This window comes from Podarcis bocagei, assembly GCF_964188305.1.
Source record: "Podarcis bocagei genome assembly, contig: HAP1_SCAFFOLD_236, whole genome shotgun sequence".
Taxonomy (NCBI): domain Eukaryota; kingdom Metazoa; phylum Chordata; class Lepidosauria; order Squamata; family Lacertidae; genus Podarcis; species Podarcis bocagei.
The window spans coordinates 24,533-33,251 of record NW_027670212.1 but is presented as its reverse complement, the minus strand read 5'-3'; the positions used below and the strand labels follow the sequence as shown (position 1 = coordinate 33,251).

General features: G+C 51.1%; 1 pseudogene across 1 annotated transcript; it reads right to left on the bottom strand.

Moving 5' to 3' along the window:
• Positions 1-3,772: 3,772 nt before the first annotated feature.
• On the bottom strand, positions 3,773-8,245 carry LOC308579597 (tapasin-like; annotated as a pseudogene). The gene is made up of 6 exons: positions 7,848-8,245; positions 6,700-7,032; positions 5,872-6,198; positions 5,414-5,503; positions 4,611-4,651; positions 3,773-4,283 (listed from the first exon to the last, which is right to left on the bottom strand). The product of its transcript is annotated as a tapasin-like (transcript).
• Positions 8,246-8,719: the final 474 nt, after the last annotated feature.

Sequence of the window (8,719 nt, the reverse complement as noted above, 5' to 3'; positions counted from 1 at the left end):
ATGAATTCTAACTCTGGCCATTTTTACTCATAAATAAGAGAGCGGTTGATTGTTCCGCGAATGGCCAGAAGGATATTAGCCCTTTCCTGTACATAAAGGAAGCAGTCTCTTGCTTGGGCTGAAATTGCTAGTTTTGGTGAATACTTAAATTGCTGAGTTCCTCTTTTTCGTTTAAAATCAAACCCTGTTTTCAAAATCTACTCCTTGCCCTTCCCTTCCCTTATTCAAATGGTAATTTAGCCAAAGGATGCAACATTTTCAATAGTATAAAAGGTTTGCTGAGACATGAACTCTGCACATGCACAGAGGCTAGATCAGCTAAAGAAGAGAGGGAGAGGAAGGGGGGAACTGTAAGGGGGGAGAGGAGGTTTCTTCCAAATGTAAAAGAAAACTCGGAACCATTGAGGAACCATTGAGGGAAATCACCCTTAATCTGTCTTTGCTCCAGGGGCTATTTAAGACAAAAGGCTAAAAAAACAAACAAAAAAAAACAAAAAAAACTAGCCCATCAAAAAGTCAAGAGCTTTCCAGGTTCCAAATCTTAACATGCCAAATTCTTTTCACAGGTAAATATCAAAGCATTCCCCCCCTCAATGGGAATTTTAGGAACAGCATTTCCTGACAGACTTCTCACATGAAATAATTTTCCCTTTTAACAGGATATGTGAACCCCGATAACAAAGTGTTTGTCCCTTTTTCCTCCCACAGCAACTTTCTTTCTGTTCTGTGAAACAAGTCTGAATCCCTGCTACAGTTTGACTTCCATCTCTTTGTGGCTTTGACACTTTTTTTTAAAGTTACAAATAATCTGTTTTCATTTATTTAATCTGTCTCTCCATGATGTCTATGAAGTTAATCGAAGCACAACCAAACATTGTTTGTGGAATGGTATTTGTTTACCTTTTTGCCTGAGCATTTCTTATTAATTCTGTCATCTTGGCTAGTGCAAGGTACTTGCACAACTTTAAATTGCCATTCATTTTTTTTCCTTGGTATTAAGTCATTTTCCAGTATTGTCCTATAGCCGATGTTGTCACTTCAAGAAACACTCTTTTATTTTCATTGTTACTTCAGATTTCTTAAAATTGTGTGTCTTAGCATTTATTTATTTTTCGTTCCTCATAAGTCATTGTGTGTGTTTCATTATTATTTTAACCTTGTATTTTTTACAGTTCTCTTTCTCTCCAAAGTGAAGGAAAGCAAACGAACTTGGCAGATAATAACAGTAGTTATAGGAAAATGTGATAATAATATTGGAATGAATGAAACGCTTAATGTGCTAAGATTTTTTATTATTTGCAGCTTCCCATGAAAAATGGAGGACATCCTTCTTGTCTAACTGTGTTTTTAAGTCGCCCCAAAACCCTGCCCCTTACAGGATATCACTTCTACAGATGTGCAATGATGAAAAGCAGCAACAACCCAACCCCTTCGCCATCACAAGACCTGCAACGCCAGAGTTTTCAAAGTGCCCACAGCTATCTCTTTCAAAGGATATAGACTGATGGGGAGTGGGCCTGACAAAGGGGGGTGGAGTTGACTTGCAAGGACATCTTTTCACTTGAACCTCAAGCCTCTGTGCTCCAGGATTCAAAAGATACATGCGTAAAAGATCACAATTGTGTCAAGATATGCAACTGATATTTAATTAGTTTGTTTTGTATTAAGTGTTATTATGTAGGAATGTTGAAATGTGTCTGACAGTGTGTTACTTCCACAAGGGGGGTATTTTTGTGTGTAATTTTTATGTTTAATGTCTTATTGCTTGCACACCAATTCTCATGCATTTTATACTTTCTGATAGCTCACACTATTGTGTAGTCCAATGTTTAGATAACCACATTTCATTGTCCCACCTGGCACTCTGCCAACTTTCCCTATCCATTTTAAAATGTGCAAAAACTTGCTTTACCAAGGAGAAGCTTATAAGATACATGAAGATGCACATGCTTTGGTTTAGCAGGAATGATCCCTTATAGAGTTAAATTGACTTATTTGGACAAAGTGCCCTTTTAAGAACGGTTTTCCTTTACAGACTGGTTTGAAAGGTTGAGAACCATGGGCACATAAATTCAAATTGGACTCAGTTTGAATTGGGCAAGTGTATCCAGGCTGCAATTAGCTTTTTGGTCCTTAAAGTGCAAGTGATCTGCGAGACCAGAGCCTGTAATAATAATAAGAAATCCCATGGATTTTGGCCAAGGCGAAGACATTTCTCTCAGGACGTGTCCGAAACCTGTGCCAGCTGTGGTGGGTGCCAGGCTACATGATGAATATGAAAGCCCTAAGTGGATTCACCAGGGATTGCCACTACTGCGACACCATGCCGATGTGAGACCACAGAAGAGCTACCTTGACACCTGAGAACACACAAATGGCGGGGGGGAAGCAAACTGCACTTTTCAGTCATTAGTGGACCTTCCTGCCTAAATGTAAAGCATAGATCACTATTGAGAAAATATTTCTTCCAAGGTGCTAGAATACCACAAGTAACTGAGCAGTGCACTGTTACACCATTATATTTCCATGCAAATATCCTTAAAGTAGCATGATATCCAAGTCCCTTTCAGGTTCACATGGACACACACATCTGGGACGGAGAATACCAGGTTATTATTTACCACCTTAAATTGTGCGGAGAAAAGGATTGCAAAGTAGCCACCTTTGCAATCTTATCTCCGAAGGGGGGAACTGTAGCAGGAACCCCCCCACCCCAATCATTCTGTTTGCACAAACTTCACACACACTCACACTCACACACTACATACGCCACATTTCTGTTATAAATTCATAGAAAATCAACCATACATCGGATTTGCACTGTTCCATTTTTTACTCCATGTGACAAAGACTATCAAAGGATCAAAGGGGGGTGCTTGGTTTCTGGTCAGCCATAATCTCTTCAGCATACCAGCACATCCACAGGAGCCCTGCCCAGTTGCTATGTCAACCCTGATAATCCCAGACAGAAGACAATCAAAATCACAAAGAACAGTGGATTCACCACGGGCTGAAACAAAGGACAATGATCAGATCTTCCCTCTGGGGGCAGGAAACTGCAAACTCCCCATTGTCACCTGGAAAGTACTCATGGGGAGGGGGAAAGGAGGAACCAGCCAGGTGACAGGACACTCAGGTTACCACCACAACTCCTCCCTCAACCCCTCCTTTCTGTAATGAATGCATGATGTCAACCCTTTCTGTAACGTATGCATGATGTCAACCCCTCCTTTCTGTAATGTATGCATGATGTTTCTGGGGGTGGGCTTGACCTAGAGGAGGGGAATTTCAAAAGTTTTTATAAGGTCTTGCGGCCCATTGTTCTGGGTCTTTCCTCTCTCCTGCAAGTGAGGGGAACACCCTGATGCATCAGTTCAATAAAGGCCAAGCCTACAGGCTGCTGTTTTGCTCCAAGTTATCCTGGTTGGTGTCTTTGTTTTGTCCAAGGGAGCCCTCAGATTTTTCCGTTAACACAGTCTACAGCAGAATCTACACAGAATGGGGAGGGGGGCGAGTTCTGGGCTCTGGGGGAGGGAAGGGGGGCAGGTCCTAGTCCGTATCGAGAGAGAGGGCCGAGGGGAACGAAAGCTGCTCTGCCTGGCCGTCTCTGCAGGGATGTTGCGGGGAAACGGGCTCCTTTTGCACCCAGGTCTCTAGAGGGGATAAACCTGGGTCTGGACTGTACCACTTCAGGTCCCCCAGAGGGGGAGGTAAAGGGACACCCAATGACCCACATTCTGTAAGTGGAGGATCCCTGATTGATTTATTTGGGGGGGGGGAGGGATATGCCAATCTTGCTCAAGTCAGCCTCCCCTCCTCCAAAAAGGTTCTCTCCCACAATCCCAAAGACAACACAGGCCCCCCTCAAGAGTCTCCCAGAGCATGTGCAGAGTTCAGAGATGCTTTTGTTGCGATTCCTGTCTTGCGGAAGGTTGGACTACATGACCCTCAGGGCCCCCTCCCAATTCTACACTTAAATAATTTCACAGCACGGAAGTGAGGAGGGGCAGGGACTGTCAGAAAGGGGGGCTTTTGCTATGCAGAGATCTGGCCCCCCCCTTAAAATCAGAGCTGTGAATCTGCAGGATGCGAAGCCAAGCAGACCCCTGACCCCAAAAAGGCAGGGGAAGGGGGCTTCCCACAAGGGACCAGTGGGGCAAGACTGGGCAGCCAAAGAGGAGGGACCCAGGAGTCCGGGGGCCTACGATCCACTTTGCTCTTTCAACGGGATCCGGAGACAGGCAACAAACCAAGCCGGGAGCAGGGTTGCCCAGAGTCCGTTACTGCAGAAAGAAGAGAAATCCGTGAGATACTGACCCGATTCAGAGAGGAAACATTAGCTGGCTGGGGGTTGCAATTGCAGGAATTGCTCCACAACAACCCTGTGAAGCAGGCAGACTGGATCCTGCCCCCCGGGACCCCTGAGAGCTTTATCATGGCCAGGGACTGGGGATTCGAACCCAGATCTCTCTGCCAGGGCCTAGTCTGGCCCTCTCACCACTGCACCGCACTGCCTCTCAGTGGGTGGCACAGAGATGTTTTTTTTAAAAGAATATAAAAATGAAGAATCGAGAGAACTTGGCAGTCTTGGGCGTATCTTGGACACTGACCTCGGATTTGGGCTTCTCCGATTTGGGTTTTTCTTCAGAAGCTGAAAAGGAGGATAATGAAGCAGGGAAAGGTTAATGACCAGAAAACCCAGGGAAATGGACAGGAATACTTGAAAGCATGCAGAAAGCTAAAAAGGAAATCAACATTTCTGAGCCGCTGGGCAGGGATGTTTTTAGCAGGCGACCAAAGAGAGTCTGGCCAAGGCGCCTGGTTGGTATCAAGAGGCAGGGAGTTCCAAAGAGCCTTGGAGCCGGGAGGGACCCCGAGGGTCATCTAGTCCAACCCCCCGCAAGGCAGGAATCTTGAACCCACAACGCTGATATCAAGAGTCTCAGGCTCTCCCGGCTGAGCTTCTTGTACTGGCAAATGTGGGAAAGGGGAGTCAATTGGCCAGTGCCAGTTCCGCCATTCAAAGGGGTCAGGTGGTGGAGGAGAGATTTCTCAACTGCTTTTACTGTCAATATTTGCATGGTCTTAATAGATTCTGAATAGTCTCCCCCAGGAAAATATTTCTATTTTTCATTATAATAATTAGACTTGAGGGAGGCTGGGTTATTTGTTTTGGTTCTCATTTTTATCATGTACGTTGTGTTTTCATCGTGCATTTTTATGCCACAAACTGCCCGGAGATCCAGAAAAGGAGGATGCTGTGTACATTTATAGAATCCTAGAATTGTAGAATCAGAAGGGACCCCAGGAATCTCAGCTAAAGTATCCCCTAAAATATTGACCAAATGGTAAAATAGGACCATATTGATAACAAAAATAACAGTACAGAAGGGGTGGGTGGGAACAACCTTACCCCATCGGAAGAAGGACCGCAAGACCCCCAGGAGCACAATGGCGACCAGGAACAAGCCGATGGCGTCCTCCAGGGAGGGGCCCAGGGACCCTGGGTGGGGGGAGAAGGGGCAGAGGCAGAAGGGGGGCGTCAGAGAGGGAGAAGGGGGGCGATGTCAGACCCCCACCCTGCCTTGGCCACCCAGTGCAGGTCCCAAAGCTGCACCTTCGCCCCACCCCCCATATCCTCCACCCCATGCCCGACTTGATCAGTGCCAATTCACAGAATCCTAGTTGGGAGGGCACCCCAGCGGTCATCCAGCCCAACCCCCTTCAAGGGAGGAATCCCAGCTAAATCACCCAGGACAGGCGACCTCCCAACCTCCGCCAGTCAGGAATCGCACCCGCAGCCAATCTTCTGGGCCTTGCTACCCAGCCCCCAGGGGACCCCGGCACAGACCCCCAAGTGCAGACCCCCACCTGCCACATGGAGCACGACCGCCTTCTTGACCCCCGCCTCGCCCAGCCCTGCATGGCCTACATGGCAGACGTAGGAGACCCCGTGGTCCTCGGTCGGGACGGGCAGCAGGCGGGCGAAGCTGGTGAAGCTGAAGGTGCCGTCAGGAGCCTGGCGGTGCCCCGAGTCCCCGATGTCCAGGAAGGCGTCCTGGGGGGCGCCGGACCCCCTCCGCTTCCAGCTGACCGAGGCACCCAGAGGGAAGAAGCCGGAGACCTCGCAGGCCAGCTGGGGCCGGGCACTGGGGGGCACGGAGAGCGTCGTGGGGCGCAGCGTCACCTGGGGGGGCTCTGCAGGGCGAGAGGGAGTGAGCAGAGCGCCCCCTGCTGACAACCAGGAGCACTGCAGGCTCCCAGCTGCCGGGAGGGGAGAGGGGGGCTCTTGGATTCGAATCCTGAGGAAGACAGGGTCCCCGTTGGCTTGACCAAGTGGCCAGGCGCTTCTTCAGGAGCCTCCCAACCCAGGGGCAGTCTCTCTGGATCGCTTGGTTCTTAGAAGCGTAGAATCAGACAGGTGGAAGGGATCCCCAAGGGTCATCTAGCCCAACCCCTGCCAGGCAGGGATCTCAGGGCAATTGGGCCACTGCGAGGTTGAAGCACTCTCCCTATGTTCTTTTGGCGCCTCCAGGCCCAGGAGCAGTCTATCTGGATCCCTAGGGCCTGGCCGGCATTTGGCCACTGTGAGAATGCAAGATGCTGGCTCCATGGGGGTCCCTTTGGGCAGTGGACCCCCTTTCCCCTTCCTTCCCTCCGCCCTCCCTGCAAGGGAGACCCCCCCGGTCGCTCACTCACCCACCACCTTGAACTCGAGCGCCTGCTGGGCGTGCAGGTGGGGCAGGTAGACGGTGCAGATGTAGGTGCCCTCGTGGCGGACGGCCACGCTCCACAGGCGCAGGGAGGCACCGCCGCCCTCGGCGTCCAGCAGCAGCTCATCCCCCTCCTCGGCCACCGACACCCCCCGCGTGGCTCCGTCGAAGGCCAGCACCACCTTCCCGGCCCCCCGGAACTGATGGCGCCACTCCACCGAGAAGGCCGAGGCCGGCGCTGAGAAGCCGCAGTGCAGGACTGCCGGGCGCCCGAGGCGGGACTCCAGGCGCGGCGTCCGCGTGAAGACCGACAGCACCGCTGCGCAAGGAGGGAGGAGGGCGAGGTGAGCGGGAGAGATCCCCAGCGGTCATCTAGACCCACCCCCGTGCAAGGGAGGAATCCCAGAAGGGAAAAACAACAAACCCAGGGCTGTGTTTAGCAGATGCGGCGCCAGGCTGCAAATGTCCGCCCGATAGTGTTGGGGTGGCCGTAGCTGCGCACTGCCAGCCATTGTGGGGGGCGCAACTCTCCCTCATGCCAATGCAGGAGAGCGATCCCCCGAGAGGCCAGCGCCCTATGGGAAAGACCGCTCTGAACAAGCCCACCATCTATTTGATTTATTCATTTAATTTCGTGGTTCTCAAATTTGGGGGGACCCCCATGAACGCTCTCCCTTTCAGCCAGTGCCCTAAAAGAGGCATGGTTTGGAACAACTGTTTGAACGACCCAGTAAGATGAAAGCAAGATTTGAAAGAGCAACAATTACTTGCCAAATGACTCAAAATCCACTTCAAACTACTCCAAGTAGTTCAACCCAGCAGATGCCTTTGATCCAGGGATTTCTGCTTTCCGCTTGCCCCACGGTGCCCCCTATCTCCCGCCCCCCAGGAGGGTGGAACCAATGACATTGGACATTCCTCATTTAAATCATGGCCTTTCTGCCCCGCCTTCTCCTCCCAGGGGCTGAAGGCGGCCTCCCTCCCCTTCCCCTCCCCTTCCCCCGCGCTGACCCTGCCAGGCCGGCCTGCCTGAGAAGCACCGACTGGCCCTCGGTCCCTCTCTCCCAGGCTGCTGGCGCAGGGCTCTGACCGCTAGGCCGCTCGGCTGCTCCCCTTCCGCTCGCCAGGTGGGACCTGCGGTGGTGGTGACGCTGCTGACCCCATCCTGCTGCTTCCAAGGCGGGGCCTCCTCCGTGTGCAGGACGCTGCTGACCCCGAACTCGGCCTCGGGGGCCTGCATGCTGGCGATGAGCCACTTGCCCCTCTCCAGGGCGCGGGGGCAGCCCCCTCCGCCCACCAGCCCCTCCGCCCAGGCGACAAAGTGGGACTCTTGCGGCGCGTAAGCGTTGATCTCGCAGGAGGATTCCGCCTCGCTGGCATCCGGACTCAGCCAGGGCGGGGGGGGTGGCCGAGGCCTGACCGCCCCACAGGGCCCCTGAGGGGTCTGCCGGGGGGACAAAGCGGGGGGAGGTGAACCAGTGTCTGGGGGGGGAATGATGAGCCTTGTCTCTCCACTGCCGGACCCCCCCAACCTACATCGCAGGGGGTTGGAGTGGATGACCTTTGGGGTTCCCAACTCCACCGTTCTGTGTCAGCCAGTTCAGTTCAACTCGCAGAATCACAGAATTGGAAGGGACCCCCGAGGGTCATCTAGTCCAACCCCCTGCGATGCAGGAATCTCAGCGAAAACAAGATGCCCTCTAAGGAGGATTTGTTTTGTCTATTTAATGGGATTTAAACGCCAGTTAATAAACCAAAGCAACCAAGCAGTTTGCTTGGTTCAGATACCTCTGAATCGTGTAAATGCTGAGGTTGGAAAACAATTTGAAGTACATTCAGAATAAGCATAACTAGATGAAATTAATCCACAACAATAGGACTCCTGAGTTCCTGAGATGATTTCTTTTGTCCTTTCACTGTATTTATTTTTCCCAATTGGAACTATGAAATGGTGATTTTCTTGAGTCAAAATGAGAGTAACCCTGAACGTTTCTTAGAAAAAAAGC